This window comes from Anser anser (assembly GCF_964211835.1).
Source record: "Anser anser genome assembly, chromosome: 4".
NCBI lineage: Eukaryota > Metazoa > Chordata > Aves > Anseriformes > Anatidae > Anser > Anser anser.
The window spans coordinates 39199117-39218066 of NC_139724.1; the positions used below are offsets into that span (position 1 = coordinate 39199117).

An 18950-nucleotide genomic window follows, 5' to 3' on the forward strand; every position below is an offset into this window, starting at 1 on the left:
TATTATTATGGAATATATAACAGTATATACCCACTATATATAATATATACATAACAACAACAAAAAAATTTTATGCCAAGCAAAAACTACTTAGATATTAAAAAATATACGCTGAACTCTCACAATGTGGAATTCAGTATTTCCCACATCAAAGAAAGTAAAAGAAAACAGTACAAGAATAAATAGTTGCAAAGTTGGAGGACAGAAATAAGATGGAAGGAGAAAAACCACGTAAGATATCTGCAATAAACATATTGTAGGCTGATTCATATGAAGAATGAATTTCATTAAATTACTGGCGCTTTCTTCATATATAAGGCTACTTGCAAATGGTTGTAGATTTGAAATCCAAGATGTGTATACGTTATATTCTATTAGTAACTTGAAAGGAGTTTCAGAAATGTAATGGTTACTCTTTTAAATCTTGGGATTTGATAAACTTCTTCCAAGTGGCTTAAAACCATTGAACATGATTTAGATTTTTATCAAAGCTTGGAATACTAAGGAAAATGCCAGAGGACTGAGCAAAAACACTGTTGTGCTAGTATACACTAGAAAAGCTTAAACCTGATCAACATGATAAAGATTGAACAATTAGCTTGAATTGTGGGGTTGCCTTATGGAAATACTCTTTTAAGATGTAATAAATAAAGGCAAATTAGTGTGATTAATATCCATCACTGCTTGGAGGGGTGATTTCTGTTTGATTTATTTGTTTATATTTTTGATGAGATTGTAAGTGAACAGATGTAAAGGTGTTGGTATTGACTTCTGCAAATTATTTGAGTTACTCTTGCATGATATTTTGATTAAAAAATAATCAACATTATAGAAAATCAATATGCCTACATTAAGAGGTTTTTCATAGGTTTTATAATAGGAAATCTTCCTCCATCAGTGTGTTTCTAGATAGATCCCTCAAAAATTTACTCCTAACCCAATTAAATCTATCATCTTCCGCATTAATCCATAGGATAGATTAAAAAAAAAAAAATCACTTGTAATGTTTGTTCATGACATTGAAACTGATGGAACAAAGAGCAAAAATACACATGTACAGACTGAAATATATTCTTTGAAAATACAAACTCAGTTAATATCACCAAACGCAGTCATATAACTTAAACTTTAGTAACCATTTCAATGTGATAAGGACATTTATAAAATAGAAAAGATTGAGGGCATGACATTTTTATTTGCGTGTATATAATCAATGAATATATACATTTTATGATAGATGCTGTAACTAACATAAGCTTTAGGAGCACGAGCATGTCACATGGAAGATAGGAGACATTAGGTACATTATAGGTAAGACAGTTACTGAATACTTAATCTGGCATCCCCAGCTTTGAAATGAGACAGAAAACTCAAAAAGTGATTACAGAAAACCTTTAAAACCTGGGGGGAAAAAAAAAAAAATCCTTAGCGACTGTTTCAAATGTATAGATATGTTTAGTATCCCAAAGCAAGTTAAGAATTTGCCTTATCAGTGAATGATAATGTTGATATATTTATGGATAGAAATTTCAATAAGTTAATGAGAGTTGAGGAATGGGAGGCAGTGTATGAAAAAACTTGAAATTCAAAGGTGATTTTCCCTTGGGAGATGACACTAGAAATCAACAACTACTTAAATGTGGAGAGAAAAAATAGTCTGGGGTGAAATAGGGATGCAAGGAATATTTAAAAGTCTTTAAGAGTTTGTATGTTTCTAAATTATAGTCTTAAGATAAAATATACATCGTCAAATACATAGAAAATATTATGTGATGTAGCTGAGCAATGTTAAAGTTTTTAGGTTCTAATTGATATATGTTCTTAGTTGGTAAAAAAAAAATAAATCATAATGCAAACAAAAAAAAAACAAACACAACTCTTCTGAAAATAGGAAATAAGAGAGAATAAGATGTACTCAGAAGGTAAAGACGACATAATGGCCTTCTGTTTTTTTTTTCAAGAACTTAGAAAAAATATTAAAATATCGCTTAGCCCAAATGAAAGTACAGTTACAGATCAGAATCAAAATTGTATTGAGCATAAAGAACACATTTCGGCAAAGAAAGAAATCTTGACCCAAGTCACTTTAGATCACTTGCAGTAAGTTATATTCTGCAGTGAACAAATGTTTGTGAACTTGAAATGCATGTTTCCTTGAAAGTGACTCTAATTTCCTGTTTGTTGTTTGATTTTTAGTTTGAAGCTTTTTTTACAAAAAGTCCTTTCTACTTAGGTTGCCCGATATTTTCATGTGATGAAAATAAATAAGAGCTAAAATGTGAATGAATTCTGGTTTTATGCCAAATACTTAATGTCAAATACTTAATACATGTGAATTTGCCTGCAAGTGTAAATTTAAAAAAAAAAAAAAAAAGCATTCACACACTTTTTCCTCTTGCCATTAGTGTTTGTCCCTTTCCAATATCTTCAAGAAAGTAGGAAGAGATTCTGAACTGAGGCCCCCACAGCACAGGGAGACCACATACCTGTCTCTGAGACACCCATGAAGAGATAGGAGCTGACAAGAAAATCCAATAGGGTTAAATTCCTGATTTCATCAATATCATTCAATTAAATCAACACAATCTCTCTCTCTCTCTCTCAAAATTATCTTTTAAATAACTATTTTTTTAATTTTTCAACAGGGAAGATATACTACTTGCATCAGCTGTACCCTCCTTGGAACAGGGTGAAAGCCACTTAATAAGGTAAGTGCAATTTTTCTAATAGAATATTTTTGTCCCTCAGAAGAAGAAGTTGACTGTCTGACTATCACAGGAACTATAGGTCCGTAGTCCATGGCAGTTAATTGGTCCTTGGCAACTTTTTGTTGTTTCATTAAAGGAAAGACCAGCAGTTGCTGTCTTTTCTTTCATCTAGTCATACTGGTGTCACACTGTTATGTTGCTATTCATAACTTTATATATTTTAAAATATTTTAACTGATCTGCAGAAGCAGAAACTTCAGAGATATGACGACTCCCAAACTAGCCGATTGTTTAGCATAGAAGGAGATTTCCAAATCTTCTAAAATAGAAGGAGATTTCCAAAAATAAATAAATAAATAATCAAACGTTCTGATCCAAAACAAATATATCTGTATGCCAAAGCTCATAAACCCTGCCTTAAGCAGTGGAGGATGCTATGTTTCATCATATTTTGTGGTGAGCAGGGATCTTAATTCTGTTTTTGTCAGTGGTTTATCCCTTCTGTTTTCACAAGTGATATGTGAGTATTAATTACATGATTACATCATGCATTGCATTGCATCCGTAATATGATGCTACCTCTCGTTTGTCTGTGAAAAGAGTTGACAGTGCAAGCTTTGTAGGTTTCCCCTATTTTCAGGGTTGCCATATTATACTCCTCATTTTCCCCACTCTGACAAGAGTTGTTCTAGATTGTTAAGGTCTTGATACGACCCTCCTTTCTTGCTGTTAATGTTCATGTGATAGTGTCCCAAATGTTGTTTTCAGGCTGAGAAATTTTCCTGTGTGTCTTAAAGAGACTGTGCCTAAAAATAGAAGAAAAAAAAAAAAGGAATTTTTTTTCACTTTTTCTGAATGTTAGAATCACAAATCACACATGCTATTTTTTCTCCTAATTCTTATTTCTGTAGAGAGTAAATAATAAATCAGTAGACATCCCTGGCAGATTTTTAGTGGTACATGTTGTCGTCAAAGTTTCACTGAGTTCACTGGAGCAATGACAGCCTACCTAGATGATGATCTGTTCCCACTAATAGAAACATGACAGGCTGCTGTAGCTGATATGCTCATTTTTCTACTGCTGTTCACTCTGAGCAAACATGGCTTACAAGAGCTTGGGTAAAAATGTTCTTTAGGTCAATTACAGCTATTTGTTATAGTGGGATTCAGCAGCTGAAGCACAGGTGTGTAGTGAGTGACATTGCAGCTCCTGGTGTTCAAGATATCCATGTCAGGATGGCCAAAATGCCACAGGGCTGACAAGAAGCCCATATCCTTCCTGTAAGGCACATACAGCGGAGACAGAATACACTCTACAGTATCTAAAATGTTGCTTAGATTCATCTAAAAGATAATTTGGTATAAAAACCTTTCTGTTCTCATATTTTTTTCTGCAATTTCTCTATTTTCATAAGCTATCTGTTCTGTGAAAAACAAACAAGGAAAAAAAAGCAATAGAAATGAAGGTTGAAAATTAAAATAAAAATAAAATAAAGAGCAGTAAAATGAAAGAAAGAACAAAACACCACACAAGCCAACGGACTTTGGCCTCTCCAACCCCTACAAAAGGTGTTCAAGATTCCAGAAAGTTAGGAATTTGAAAAAGTATTTCAGGGAAAGTATTTCCTATCTGCAAACCTGAAATGTATGTTATCACAGCCCTGCTTTTTCAGTTAATATGTAAAATCAGTTTTTGAAAAGTCAGTGGAAGACTGCTATCATTTTATTATTTTCTAGTATCTGAATATAGTTTCTTGATTCAATATTCCTGTTACTATGCTCATTTTGTACTGCTTTGCAATATTGAATAGCTGCTCTCAGACCATTTTAATTTTATTTATTTTTTTAATCCCGTGTGTGTGTTTGTTTCCCAACACTTTTTTTTAAGAGAGAATTTGTCTTGGACCAAAAAATTGCCTCTGAAAACTATCAAGTCTTGTTAAAAAAGAAGTTCTGAATTCTCCTAATCAGAAAGCATGTTCTGTCCTATATACTTGTTGCTTAATATAAACAAAAACAAATGTATCTGTTGTCTGAACCAGTCATTGTCTGAACCTGACGTTGTCTTGATGATATTTTCATACTTCATTTTGTACTTTCATACATCTCTGTGCTTTCAAACATTGTCTGTACTTTCCGATGTATTTTGTATGTTCTGGCAATTAAGGTTCAAGGTCATTCTGAAATTCTGCTCAGCACATCACAGAACTTGTGTAGTGAATAATTCCCTCTTACTACTTATATGAATTTATTTTCAAAATTGTCTTGTAAAACCTAATTCTATATTTATATATATGTATAAAAGAAACAGTGTATTACAAATACATTTTGATACTGTATATCAAATGAGAAGTATACGTGCCTGGATTTTACATTTATGAAAGCCCTGCTTAATAAGGTAATTTGGACAAGGATTGTTTCTTACTAATGGTTTGTGCTAGCCTAGTACTATTTGTCCTGGTCTTTGGCTTGTCTACGAAGGTGCTACTGCAATACAAATAAGTAATAATGGCATTTTAAAGCTACTTGTCTTGCTGAACTTAACCTATAACATCTCATTTCTTTAGACATAAGGCCAAGTTCTTGTGCACTAAATCAAGTCTTCCTCTCATTTGAACCTTTTTAAAATTCTACATGCAGATTGCAAGTTAAGTCATTGCAAGGGCATATCCCAGCCTTTCAGGCATTTGAAGGAACACAAGGGAATAAAGGGAAGCTTGGTGATTGCCTTGATATACTTTTATTTACTGATCTCCTGTTTAGTGCACTTAATTTATGTCAGATAAATCACTTGAATTCCTTTCAAAGATCAAGTGAGGAAAATGTCATAGCATTAAGCATAAGTATCCATTTTATTCCTAAAGGTCTTGTTGTCCCTAGGTACATGCATATAGAAGGATCCTTGAGACAAGCACATGCCTTTTATTTTGAACACTTGTTTTCTGATTTTTACAATATTCTGACCTTTTTGTTTATATTTGGCATCAAGTTACACATGTGAAGATTAGCTGCTTTGGTTAAAACAAAAGTTGTTGGGATGAACACGTGAAAAAGAGAAGTTTGTATCTGTTCAGGTGAAAATGTAGATTTTTTCTATATCTTCAAGACTGAAGTCACCAGGTGGTGCTATTACATAGTTTTGCAAGGTTCTCCTCTGTAATTTGTTTAATTCTCTTTCAAAGAAACGCTCTATAGACCATTTGCTTTACAGTGGAGAGAAGCTGTTGCAGCTCACTGACTGGTGGCTTTTTATTTGGGAGTAGAATGACTGTGGGAGGTGGGTGTTGGTGGTTATCTTCTCTAAAACAGTACAATTTGCATAGCTGTCTTTGTTCTTGGTCTGGAATAATACATAACAGAGTTTCTTATAACCCGATAAGACACATAACAGAGTTTCTTTCACCCCTTGAACCAGAAGGAAAAGAAAATAAAACTTGGTAGTGCATCAACAATAGCATTAGAAAGAGAAAATAGATGTCAGAAGAACAACTATGTTATTCAGTAAAATATCATGACTTTGTGTTTTTTTAATCCCTTTAAGAAAAAATCTTCATGGATAGTTCTGTTTTTGTTTTCTTCATTGGATTATATTAGAGAATAACCATTAGATTAACTATTCATTCACATGACATCGATTTAGAGACTTATCAGGAAAAACAGTTGAATCCATACAAATGTAAGTTGGAGAAAAAGGTAAATAGTCATTATCTGACAGTGCATGCTGTAGTATACTAGAGTGATAAAGAAAAACACTGTAATGGAAAGGTAGCCATTGGAGTTTAAGAGAACAATGATTCAAAATGCTTCTAAAGATTCAACATTTTTTACATAAAAAGTCTTGTTAGTGACTGAGATGAGCATCTTTTTATCACCCTATGAGTGGAATGTGGATGGTACTACTTATATCACCTCATTAGCATTCTTAGTAATAGAAAAGAAAAATCTGTATGGAAAATTCAGTTGGAAGAAAAAAGTTTTCCTGGTAGCTATTGATATTTATCATAGAATTATAGAATGGTTTGGGTTGGTACGGACCCTTACAGGTCACCTAGTTCCAAGCCCCCTGCCATGGACAGGGATGCTGCGCACTAGATCAGGTTGCTCAGGGCCGCATCCTACTTCTCCTTAAACACCTTCAGAGATGGGACATTGACAGCTTCTCTGGGAAACCTGTTCCAGTGCCTGAGCTTCTTCTGGGTAGAGAATTTCTAACTAACCTCTAGTCTAAATCTCCCCTCTTTCGGTTTAAAACTCTTCCCTCTTGTCTTATCACTATATGACCATGTAAAGAGTCCATCTCCATATTTTCTATAAGTCCTCTTTAAGTACTGGATGGCTGGTATAAGTTTTCCCCGAAGCATTCTTTTCTCCAGGCTGAACATCACCTGCTCTCTCAGCCTTTCTTCATAGATGAGGTGCTCCAGCCCTCTGATCATTTTCATGGCCCTCCTCTGAACCACATCTATATCCATGCATCTGTATCCATGCATTGCATTTCTTGTCTTCTGGGATAGGCTTTATTTCTGACAGCACTTGTGGTGATGTTTTTCTTCCTATGACTTTGCAGGGTTGAATGAAGTAACTTTAAGGGTATCTGAAATGGATACTGTAGTTGCATGATGATTAATTAGAATAATGTCACCATTTATCTCATTTTTTAACTTTTTTTTTCTTGGTGTTTTAAGCTACTTATTTCTATTTACTAATACAAAAATCATTCATTGTCTAAGTCTTAGAAATAGACATTTATTTTGCTTGAAATATAATTCCAAGATGTCTTAAAAATTATTCTAGGTATATAATACTTGCCTAGTCAAAAGAATGAGAACTTCAGTTTTGCATCTTTCTGGGACTGTTGTTTTGTGCCTTTCTTACTAACTAGTTGTGGACTGTTAATGCAATTTAAAAGAAGGATAAATTGGATCATCTAGGATACCACTACAATTTAAAAAGTGTTCTTGGGAGATTCCATATTTTGTTAATTTGCCTGACCCAGTAAACAATTTCTTGCATAGGGTAATAGTAACTAAGAAAGGTAAGTTATCTTCATATGTGTTGTGTTCAAGAAAATAATACATGATTAGTATTTATTACACTAGATTATTCCTACTAAAATGTCCTTTAGTTGTTCACATCATCTTCATCAAGCTGATGACACCTTATTCATAACCATTAGAGCAACATTCTACAATCAAACTAACAGAAAAAAAAAAAGTGTACAAACTTTATTCTACAGGTAGAAATGAATAGGAATTCACATAAGAAAGTATAGACTTAAAATGTGATCAAATCTTCACTTTTTTTCCTCTCTTCACCAATTTCCTGGACATTTTCCTGGGCATTAATTGCTATTAATTACACCTCTGTATTGCCTTCCATTCTGCTCTAATTCTAATTGATATTAGGAAGTTGAAAACATGTTTATGGTTACAACACTAAAAAAAAATGCTCAGAAGATGTAAAAAGAAGCACAGTTTTGAGCAACATTTTGATCTAATACCGATTTTACAGTACCGTTATTCTGCTATCATCATTAGATTTTCCCTTTTCCATTCAAATGGTTACATCACAGGAGCTGAATCAGGTTCTCTGGATCCTAGAGAATATTTTAATTTTGTTGATTGTCATTGCTTTTTTTATAAATATATAAAACTAACACATCACTAGTTTTCAAAATGTCAAGCTTTATTTTGAACAGTATTCCTGAGTTTTAAGGTACACAGTTGCTCTGAGCCTGGAAGATGTGTGATGCAAAAATTATATCCTATAAGGTTTTTAATGAGAAGGAGGTTGGCAAAGTGAAAATGTATCATATGGTGAATAGGCGAACAGTTGTATTTACACATGTTCTTTAGCTGTCCAAATACAGGAAACACAGGCAAAATTATAAACACCTTTTCAAAGATTTCTTTCTTTATTTTAAATTTCTAGGTAAATATAAGCTTCAAAGTGTCACAAATATATTTTTCATCCTGAGAACATCTGGGAGATATGCCCTGTTGGGAGTTATTACAAATCTAAGTTAAAAAAAAAAAATAAAAAAGTTTAGACATAAAATAGTACAGAGTGTGTGCTTGTATACAAACACACACATATATATATATATGTAAAATAAATTGTGGGTCCCTTGCAATTTCTCTCTATAATCAGAGAATAAAAGAGATCTTAGAGCATGAATCTTAAAACGTTGGGCTCAAAGGATTAGGAAGTGAGATATCTAGAGAAAGAAGGCAAAGCTACAAGTCATTTGGAAGAAGAACACAGATTCTGTGATGTATTGGATGGCCATACTCATGTAACATGTCCAACAGGATAAGAGCACCACTACTGCATTTTATTTTAGCCTTTTTTTCTCTTATATTCACCTCTCTTTGGAAAGTCTCTTCGAAAAGCAGGAGACCTTCCCAAGAAGGATAGAGTCTGTTGTATTTATTTTAAGAAAATAGAAGTCACGTCCCAAATGAATCCAGGCAGCTGTTCATCAGGCAAACAACTACTGTTATAGTTATGCACAGGTGATTTTTATGATCTAGCATTTGTGAGAATGAGTAAATGATGGACTTCTGCTAAGAAAGAGTTTCTTGAGCAAGATATGTATCTTCATTGATCCATGTCCATAGAGCTCCCTGTGTTTTCTTTTTACTGTCCTATGCAATGACAGACCTCATGTGACCAAGATGGGAAGAAGGGGGAGAAATCAAACAACGAACATCTAGTTCCTAGTTCTGTATTTTGTCTTTCCTCTTGTACAGATGTCTCTATACTCTTCCTTCTAGAAGTGGAATTAAGTTTCTGGAATGGCTAAGAACACATGCTACTTGATTTTCTTTTTCCAACTCAGTCTACCAATAGAAGTAGTTTACAATTACATAAAATTAATGATTTTGCCACTAATGCATTAACAGTATTTGAAAGGGTGCATGACCCTTTTGCATAGAAGCACATTTTGATGCCCAAATTTCAAAGGACCTGTTTTAATCATTCTTCATTCTTTAATTTCATTCTTACTAGTCTGTTAGTCTGTGTTGAGATAACAATTAAGTCAAGATATATGATATAACAATTAAGTCATAGATAACAATTAAGTTTAATTAAATCATACTGATATAGTTAAGCATATTCAGTATCTATTCTATATACATGTATTTAAGTAGAATAATGCTGTATTATTAAATTGCAATTTTATTCATTACGTATTTAGGTCTTGGGAAAGAAATGAGTTATGTTTTTTTTTTTTTTAATATATATATATATATATGTATCTTCCCAGAAATCTTTAGTCTGTATTACTAAATAGTAAGAACTAAGGGATACGTTTTCTTAAATAAAATTGAAGAAAGTTAATTGATAGTGGCTCACAATTAGCAGACAATAAAATGAAAAGATAAACTTAATATACATAGCACTAACAAAGTTATGAAACAACTTTGTTATATATGTAATGTATATATGATATGTATATAAATATATAATAATATTTGTGAACTAAAAAAAAAAAGAATAACTAAAGAATAAGTATTAAACCACCACAACCAGGGAATCTTTAGAGTAGTTATGATAACAAAACAGATGACAAGTGACAATGTGCATGTTAATTAGCTCCAATCAATTTGTGTTCTTTAATCTACTTTGGTTTGAAGGACATCACATCAAGAATGTATTGCAGAACAAGTGACAATCACCTGACAGTAGTATTTCCCTCTGAGGGAATTCCTATCTAAAACAGCAGAAGTATTTGTGAAAAACAAAGAATTTACCATATGAATTAAAATTAGGCAATTAGAAAAACTAAAATGTAATGAAACTGTAGTCAACGAAACAGGAAAAAAAAAAAGCTAGCAAGTTAGATGATGCTGAGAAAACATCATGAAATCCACAAAAGAAAATCAGTTTCTTTGGAATTCAATGTATACTTTTACTTTTTATAGCCTGAAGATAGATAGAGCTGGGTTATGTTGGTCCTGTGATACAAAGGAAGGTGAAAATAAATATTTTTCTTATGTTTTTCCTTTTGTTTAGTATCTTCTGCTGTTCTAACAGAAGTCCTAAAGAAGTATTTTACCAAGAAAAAAAAAAAAAAAGATCCAGTCTTGTAAATACTTATGTTCATTTTGTTCATTATATTTGGGGAGTCCCATGGAATACCTGTGTTTTAAATCAAATGTGCAGGGAGTTAATTGCAGTATGATGTAAACTGTGTGTGCAGGGATGTAAACTGTGTGGTTCATAAATAGAAGATTCGCTCAGAATACAGATTAAAAAACAAAACAAAACAAACTTACTACTACTATTATATGTAACTGCATGAAGTTCAACAAGGCCAAGTGCCGGGTCCTGCACCTGGGGCGTAACAACCCCAAGCAGAGCTACAGGCTGGGAGGAGTGGTTGGAAAGCTGCCTGGCAGAGAAGGACCTGGGAGTACTGGTTGATAGGCAGCTGAATATGAGCCAGCAGTGTGCCCAGGTGGCCAAGAAGGCCAACAGCATCCTGGCTTGCATAAGAAGCAGCATGGCCAGCAGGTCTAGGGAGGTGATTGTCCCCCTGTACTCGGCTCTGGTGAGGCCGCACCTCAAGTACTGTGTTCAGTTTTGGGCCCCTCGCTACAGGAAGGACATGGAGGTGCTCGAGCGAGTCCAGAGAAGGGCGACCAAGCTGGTGAGGGGTCTGGAGAACAAGTCTTACGAGGAGCGGCTGAGGGAGCTGGGGTTGTTTAGCCTGGAGAAGAGGAGGCTCAGGGGAGACCTCATCGCTCTCTATAGGTACCTTAAAGGAGGCTGTAGCGAGGTGGGGGTTGGTCTATTCTCCCACGTGCCTGGTGACAGGACAAGGGGGAATGGGCTAAAGTTGCGCCAGGGGAGGTTTAGGTAGGATGTTAGGAAGAACTTCTTTACCGAAAGGGATGTCAGGCATTGGAATGGGCTGCCCAGGGAGGTGGTTGAGTCACCATCCCTGGAGGTCTTTAAAAGACGTTTAGATGTAGCCCTTAGTGATATGGTTTAGTGGAGGACTTGTTAGTGTTAGGGCTGAGGTTGGACTAGATGATCTTGGAGGTCTCTTCCAACCTAGACGATTCTGTGATTCTGTGATTCTGTAAAGCTCATGTTGATATTTTTAGTGAATATTTAATTACTGACAACATTTGATTATTAATTATTCTTGTATTGCATTTTACTATACTTGGTACCATTTATAGTTCTTGCAGTCCGCAGTCATGCTGAAAAACCCTGGCAACCAGCTTGAATTGTTCCTTTCCTCTGATGCAGTAGGTGCCATTCATTTTTAATCATCTGCCTGCGTTAAATAGCCAAACAGATTCCACTGCCTTAAACATAAAAGGAGTCTTATGGGCTGCTTTGGAAGGCCTAGCCAGATAATGAAGAATTCAGGGCCAAGTCTAAAATACCTGAAGAAAAATTCTTTAGGGATATTGACCACGGTCCTAAACTTGTGTGAATGCTGTCATAATACTTTGAGTGAAATAATTACAACGTACTATTGTTTCTGAAATGATTTACTGGAACAAATCTCTGGTTGTTACTTTGCCTTGTTTTCATGCTTATTTGAAATGTGAAAATCTTCAGAGGAACAAGGCAATATTTTTTCTTCTTCTTTTCAAGTAGGGGTGGTCTGTGTACCGAAACACACAAGCTGTTTTCATGTTCTCTCAAGTAAATCATAATATAATGGGTGAAACAACAGGTATTCTGTGCATAATTGCCCCAGTGAAAATAATTTATCATCTAAGCACAACTCCCATCAGGGAGCTCAGAATATTTACTGTATTTGTTATTGTATTGAAAGAAAATCTTACAAAATATATGATTATCTCTGCTAAATTCAGATTTGCCTGGATTTAGTTTGTCTTCCAAGCATTTTCATTTTTCTCATATTTTGTTAAATAGGTCATATTTTGCAGAATGACTTAGAAACCTTAAGACCAAGTTTCAACTGACTTCTATGATTTTGACTCTAGAGTTAAACTATGCGTAGATCGATAGAAGAAAAGTTTTTTAATGTGTTGTTTGTTCCCAAATCCAATTTCAATGAATTAATTATCAGGTAATATGTTTATAGATTTCTGTAAACATAGCAGTGATAAAATAGGGAAAAAGAGAGGAAAAGACTGCAATTCTGACTTAAAGAAAAGTATTCATCTGGACTGACAAGATTGGATCATTTCTGCTGAATTATTGTAACCTAAATGAGCAGAGCCATCATTTCAATTTAGAAGTCTAGATCCAAACTCTTTTGTCCAAATAAATGGTGACAGGAAGATTGGCAATAGGGACAGCTTACAAAAAAGCTTTCTACTAAGATGCTTAAAAGTTGCATATAGCTTCAAGTTTCAGCTTATTAGCTCAACATCATGCTAACTGAGGCTAATCATTTTTGGTTTCGAGAAGGCTGGCATCTGGTTTACTTAGAACATAAGCAGAATGTGTTCATGTCTGCCTGCCAGAGTCCATATATCCATATTAGACACCTTGAAATTGGTACCCTGTATAATTTTTGGCAAGTGTAGCTTTTCCGCATCATTAGTGAGCTTGTTGAGTCAGTACTGCAGAACCACTTTCAGTATCAGTGGTGATGCATTAATCCTTTGCAAAGACCAGCACCTGAGCAGACAGTTCTTAAATATCTTGTTTAAATCTTTATTTTGAGTCATTAAGCAAGATTTACCTAGATTTAACTCTGTGCTGGCACCCTGAATGTGTGTGAACTTCACAGCATATATTTGATTTTGGCACTTAGTGTAAAGGTAGCATTTGCACATTGGAAGAACTGACTTCCACTTTATAGTTCCTAAGGGGTACTAAGCAATAATGCTCTCTACTAGCTTTATGAGGCTTCAAACTGCTTGGTAACTTAAGTGTTATGTAAATTCCACAGGGACAGATTAGTCATTCATAAACAGTTAAGATTTTGTGTACTGTCTATTTGTTTCCTGTTCAGAAATATTTACTTATATTTTGCCATCAAATATGAAAATATATGAATAACTGAAAAGGACAGAAAGATATAACTTCAAGGTACTGTGTTCATAGAAGTTCTTCGTAGCATTATAAAGCACTCTTTCTCTTTTAATTCTCATTTATATTGTCTGGCTTCTCGAGATAATTTTCATGCTATATTGCAATTATTCAGCTAGGAATTGCTTTGATAGGAAAACTTAGAATTAATGTATTTATTCAGGCCAGAATCTGAATCAGCAAACTCAAAATGCCTGAATATATGTGCGTGTGTATATATATATATATATATATATATATAAATTGAAGTAGAGCTATATGCTAAAAATACCTATGTTGATTTGTACATACATTGAGATATGCTTTGGTATAGCTATAGGTGATTTGTCTTTTGTCTTTTAACTTGTTTCTCTCAAATTCTCTTAGAAATCCCATTAAGATATGAATTCTGAGAGACTAGGTATACCATAAAGAAAGTAGAAAGAGAATAAAGAAAGTATAGAAGGAGAATACATATACCTTTATTTTCTTTTTTTAACTAGTTTTCAAGATGTCATTAAAACATTGCTGCATTGTAAAGCAATGAGTTCTTATACAAGCTATGATTAAAGAAGGGAAAATGACATAACTTCACAGGATGTGAAGTTTACTTCACAAGATACAAGGTACCATATGGGAGATATGATTTGCAATTTAAAAAAATTTGTTAATTTTGCAAAATCTGAGCAGCAGTAATTCAATATTTTATGTATGTTTTATTTATACTTTGTTTCTTAAAAAAAAAAAAAAAAAAGAAACCTGCAAGACCGGGGAACTAAAGGACCAGAAATTATGAATCTCCAGACACTTTTTTTTGCTAGTTGATTATAATGTATTAGTAGTAATACCATTATAGATTGTTATGTTATGTACTTCAGAAATATTGACGTGATGGCAATCAATCAAAACTTTTTATTGGCAGAGTGGAGATCCCAAGCTTTACACTCATGCTCTCCGCTCTTCCCCCCACCTCCCTCTGAAAGGTCATGGATATTTCCTGTCTATCCTCGCAGATGCTCAAGCCTAATATTTCAGTTTTTATCTTTGGTTCTGTGCTTTGATTTATGTGTATAAATCCTCCTGATTTATTTCACACTGGCATTTCAAGATGTGATATTCTTCTTTGCTCACGCTTGCAAACTCACAACAAAACCCTGACCACTTTGCATCTTCAGTGTTGTAATTGCCTTTCTAGCCTTGATGGCTTTTACCTCTCTCTCTCTCTCAAATGTATTAAAAAAATTTACTGTTAAAATTAGCTTTCTGCATCATTGCTCCATTTCTTCATCTTCTACTGCTCCTTTTTCACCTGTTTGCATGCAAATTTTTTGTCAAGTATGCATAGCCCTGCAAACTTGTCTGTACTTGATCTTTGTTCAGATGTTTTAACTTCACCATTACAAAATGGACACATTTCCATAAGTGATGCTCCAGCATTATGACCAATTGTTCTGAAAAGCATGTTTGAAGTGTCTCTCACTCGACATGAAAGCATGGTCAACCATTCATTGTGTCATCAGTTTATCCTTCTATATGCCCAAATGGGATGTTATTTCTGTCACGTTATTAGCACATTGTAAGCTAATGACTAGGTAGGAGGTAAAGTTGGTTCACTATTCTAGCAGTCTTTTCTGCCTCTGTATCTACAAATGACCCTAAAAAAACCCTTCATCTATTATAAATTTAAAGCAGGGTCACTTCTATTTTACACAGTTGTCAGTGAAACACAGCTCAAAGATATTTGGCTGCCATTCTTGTCACACCTTTTTCAGAGGTGGGTTTAAGCATTTTGTAGATATATTCATTTGGGATGCAGTAAGTCTTTCATGTCTTTCATTTGACTCTATTCATGATACTGAAAGTACTGTTCTTAAAGGTAGGATACTAATTGTGATTATCTAATATTTTTCCTTTTTTTTTTTTTTTAACATAGTAAAGTAAAATAAAATTGTCGTCTAGAACCAGACAATGAAAATCTAAAATGAAAATGTTTTGTCAGAATCAGAAAATATTTCAGGGACATTACAACTTTAAAATATTTTCATGATATGAAAGATGCATATATTTAGTCTCAAAGTTGCTGGGTTCTTTCAGTGGTGCTATTTAAAAATTTTGTTTTAAATTGACTTTATGCTAATACCCATGATAATTTACTGTTCAAATATATGTATTTAATATTTTCATTTATATCCTTAAAGACAAGGCATTTATATATTACAGAAAGCACAAGTGATTTTTTTTGATGTCATTGAAGTGCTGAATTACATTCTCCCCTTTCCTCCTCTCTCCCTCCAGAGTTCACTTTTTAAGAATATTATATTTTTACTCTGGTACCTTTTTATTATTACTACACTTCTCCAAAGAACAGAAATTCCTACTGCTGTTCCAGTCCTGTTGTTTTATTTTTACTTTTCTTCATTTATGCTGGTTGTTACTGCTGGTCCATAGGTGAACCAGGATGGGTTTGTTTCTGAAAATAATTATATTTTATTCCGCTTTTTGTGTGTGTATTATTGTTCAACCTTAAAAACGTTGGCATTTTAGCTGTGTTCAGTGGTATCAAATTCAGAGAACTCACAATGTTCTGGAAAGGTTCTGTATAATTTATGTTCAAGGCTGCAAACACAAAAAAGGCAGAAAATGGCTATAAGTGACGTATATGCAGTAGTATTTTTTGTTTAGTCTTTTCAAGAGAATTCAGCACAAATTTGAAGGTACTGATTAAACAGCATAGAGTAAGCATTATTGGGATTTTTTTAATGATATTTTACAGATTAAATTAAAACTTGAAAAACAAAAGTGAAGTCCATGATAAAAATACATCTTAATGTAGAATCTGTTTAAAAATTTCTGTGGCTAAATGTGGAGACCTGTTTGTTCTAACAGTATTTATCAACAATTCCTGGAAAAAAAAAAAAAAAAGAGGGCAGGTAGGTAGATGATGCATATCTGCATGCCGGTGAGCATAGCATCTCTTCCTCATATTGGATGGGTGATTTATTTGTAGAAATCAACTTTACGATGAACTTGCATGAAATTTCCTTTCAGCGCATGAGACTTCATTTTGTTTTGATATCAGCTCTGACAGAACAATAACAGGTGATTGGCAAGAAAAAAAAGCCAGCATACTATTTCTCATAGAGAAGAAATAGGTCCTATTAAATGTGCGTATTTCTATTTGATGCACTGTTCAGTAGATGCAAAATAAATATTTTAAAAGTGTACTGCATTCCAACTCCCTGGGTAGTTATGCCTTACAGAGAAGGTGTTTTTTTGTTTGTGGTGGTTTTTTTGTTTGTTTTTCTCTCTTCACTTTTGTTACTATTGAATTAGTTGGTCTCGGTTTAAAGACTGTTGCCTTAACTCCATTTTTTTTTCCGTTCCTTGTAAACAAAACTCTTCTGGTAGATTTTTCTTTGGCTTGTTTATTCCTTTTTTACTGTGAAAAAGACAGCTATGTACAGTTTGACTAGCCCACAGCTAACTTTGAGGTATTTCTGAAGTATACGATGAGGAAGACATAAAATAAAGGGGAAAATATCTGATTATAGAAAATTTAATAGACTTCCCTGTCTTTCCCAAAACAATGAATGACTTAAGTAGAGATGCATATTTACATAAATCTAATGGGCAGTTAAGAAAAAAGAAGATGCCTCATTTTTGTTACATTCCCTTATTTTCATGAGAAAGACATTAAAAATGTAAATCCTAGGTCTTTGAAGATACCCAATGAGTAACAGAAAATTGTTGTATGCTCAAATAAGATTATTCATCTTTTGGAACCACATTAAAACCCAATAAAAGGAATGCAAATCTGTAAAAAGATGTTTGAGATGCTAAACTCTTGCAGGTGGCTAAGGTCAAGTCATTGGTGGGTATAGAAATTGTTCAGGGGAAATTAAAGTTATGGCTTGGAGTTATTACAAAAAAACCTTATTATTTCTGGATAATCTCTAAAAATAAACTTCTCTTTTTCAGTATTATTATTTTTTTTTTTACATGTGGAAGAAAGAACTGTCTTAACACAAAGATCCTTTTTTTTTCTTCCTCTCCTATGAACTTAGTATAAGTAACAAATACGTGTAATACAGTTTACAACTGCTCTTCTGACAATCCTGATGTTAGGAATTTAGAGACACCAGGAAAATGTATATCTTTTTTGTTTTAAAATTATATGGATAAATAAAAAATACCAACCTCCATCCTCAAAATGAAGTCAGATAGTATGTTTTTTCTTTATCAGTCTTTGATGGGCATATAGTTTTTATTGTACTTACAAAAATATGCATACTGTTGTCTTATGGAAAATAAAATAAATTTGAAGTTTTCACTGTGAATTTGATAGATGTGTATATTTGCATTATACTTAATTGTAGAGTTTTGCTACAATTATTTTTCTTCTAAATATCAAAGTGAGAAGCTCTTATCTCTTTACAAGTTAAGAGAATGAAGCTGGCATGATGAGATTATAGTCTAATGGAAATTTCTCTTCCTACTTGACAATAAATATAGGCTCTAAAGGAAATTTCATTTGGTTTTAAACACTATTAAAAATAGATTTTTTTAATAGCCTATGGGAGTTTGTTTTTCATTATTTTTCTTTATGATTGGCAACAGTAAACACTTGAAGCAAATGAGATAATGAGGGATTGTTTGCAATTTGCAATGAACTTCTTTAAATTGAAATCTGAACTTTAGGACTTTTTTTTTTTTCATACTAGAACAACTTGCAATCTGTAATTTATTCAGGGAGTCTCCTAATACTTTCTACTAGCTTAATTTAAAAATGGACTCACTGATGTCTGACAGTTCTTAAATTCATATTCCATTTTGAATAGATATGTACATATATTCACATATGTACATATATCTCATGTGTATATATTCAGCCAAGTTCTAATAAGAAACTGAGTTTTTGAATATTTGACTCCTCTAAGTACATCCTCATTTGTTTTTTTCAGACCATAGGAGCCAACCCAGAATTTATTTACCTTATAGCTGAAATACCATCTTTTAGAAGTAAAAAATGTCATTAGAGAAGTAGCGGAGGCAGCCACCAAGCTGTAATATCTCTTTTGTACTGGTCAAGGCAAATAATTCAATTTCATCAGTTTCTATGAATGCTGGCTGAAATGTTGATTCTTTCAGAACTAATGTTATTTTTGCCATGGCCCAATAAGGCCAAAGATTTCACCTGAATAAGAAATACATACACAGGTTCCAAGCTGGATC

The 18950-nt window shown here is 33.5% G+C and overlaps 1 protein-coding gene across 5 annotated transcripts in view; it reads left to right on the forward strand.

The window, feature by feature from the left end:
* LOC310898586 (uncharacterized protein) overlaps positions 1–18950 on the forward strand; it is a 301122-nt gene that overhangs the window by 272211 nt on the left and 9961 nt on the right. For 4 of the 5 annotated variants that reach the window (XR_014583474.1, XR_014583475.1, XR_014583476.1 and 1 more), the window contains one exon: positions 2646–2708. The gene's annotated coding sequence lies outside the window, so the exon portion shown is untranslated. Of the gene's footprint in view, positions 1–2645; positions 2709–4123; positions 5062–18950 lie in introns of those variants that run through there. The other variant, XR_014583460.1, reaches the window with a different exon arrangement.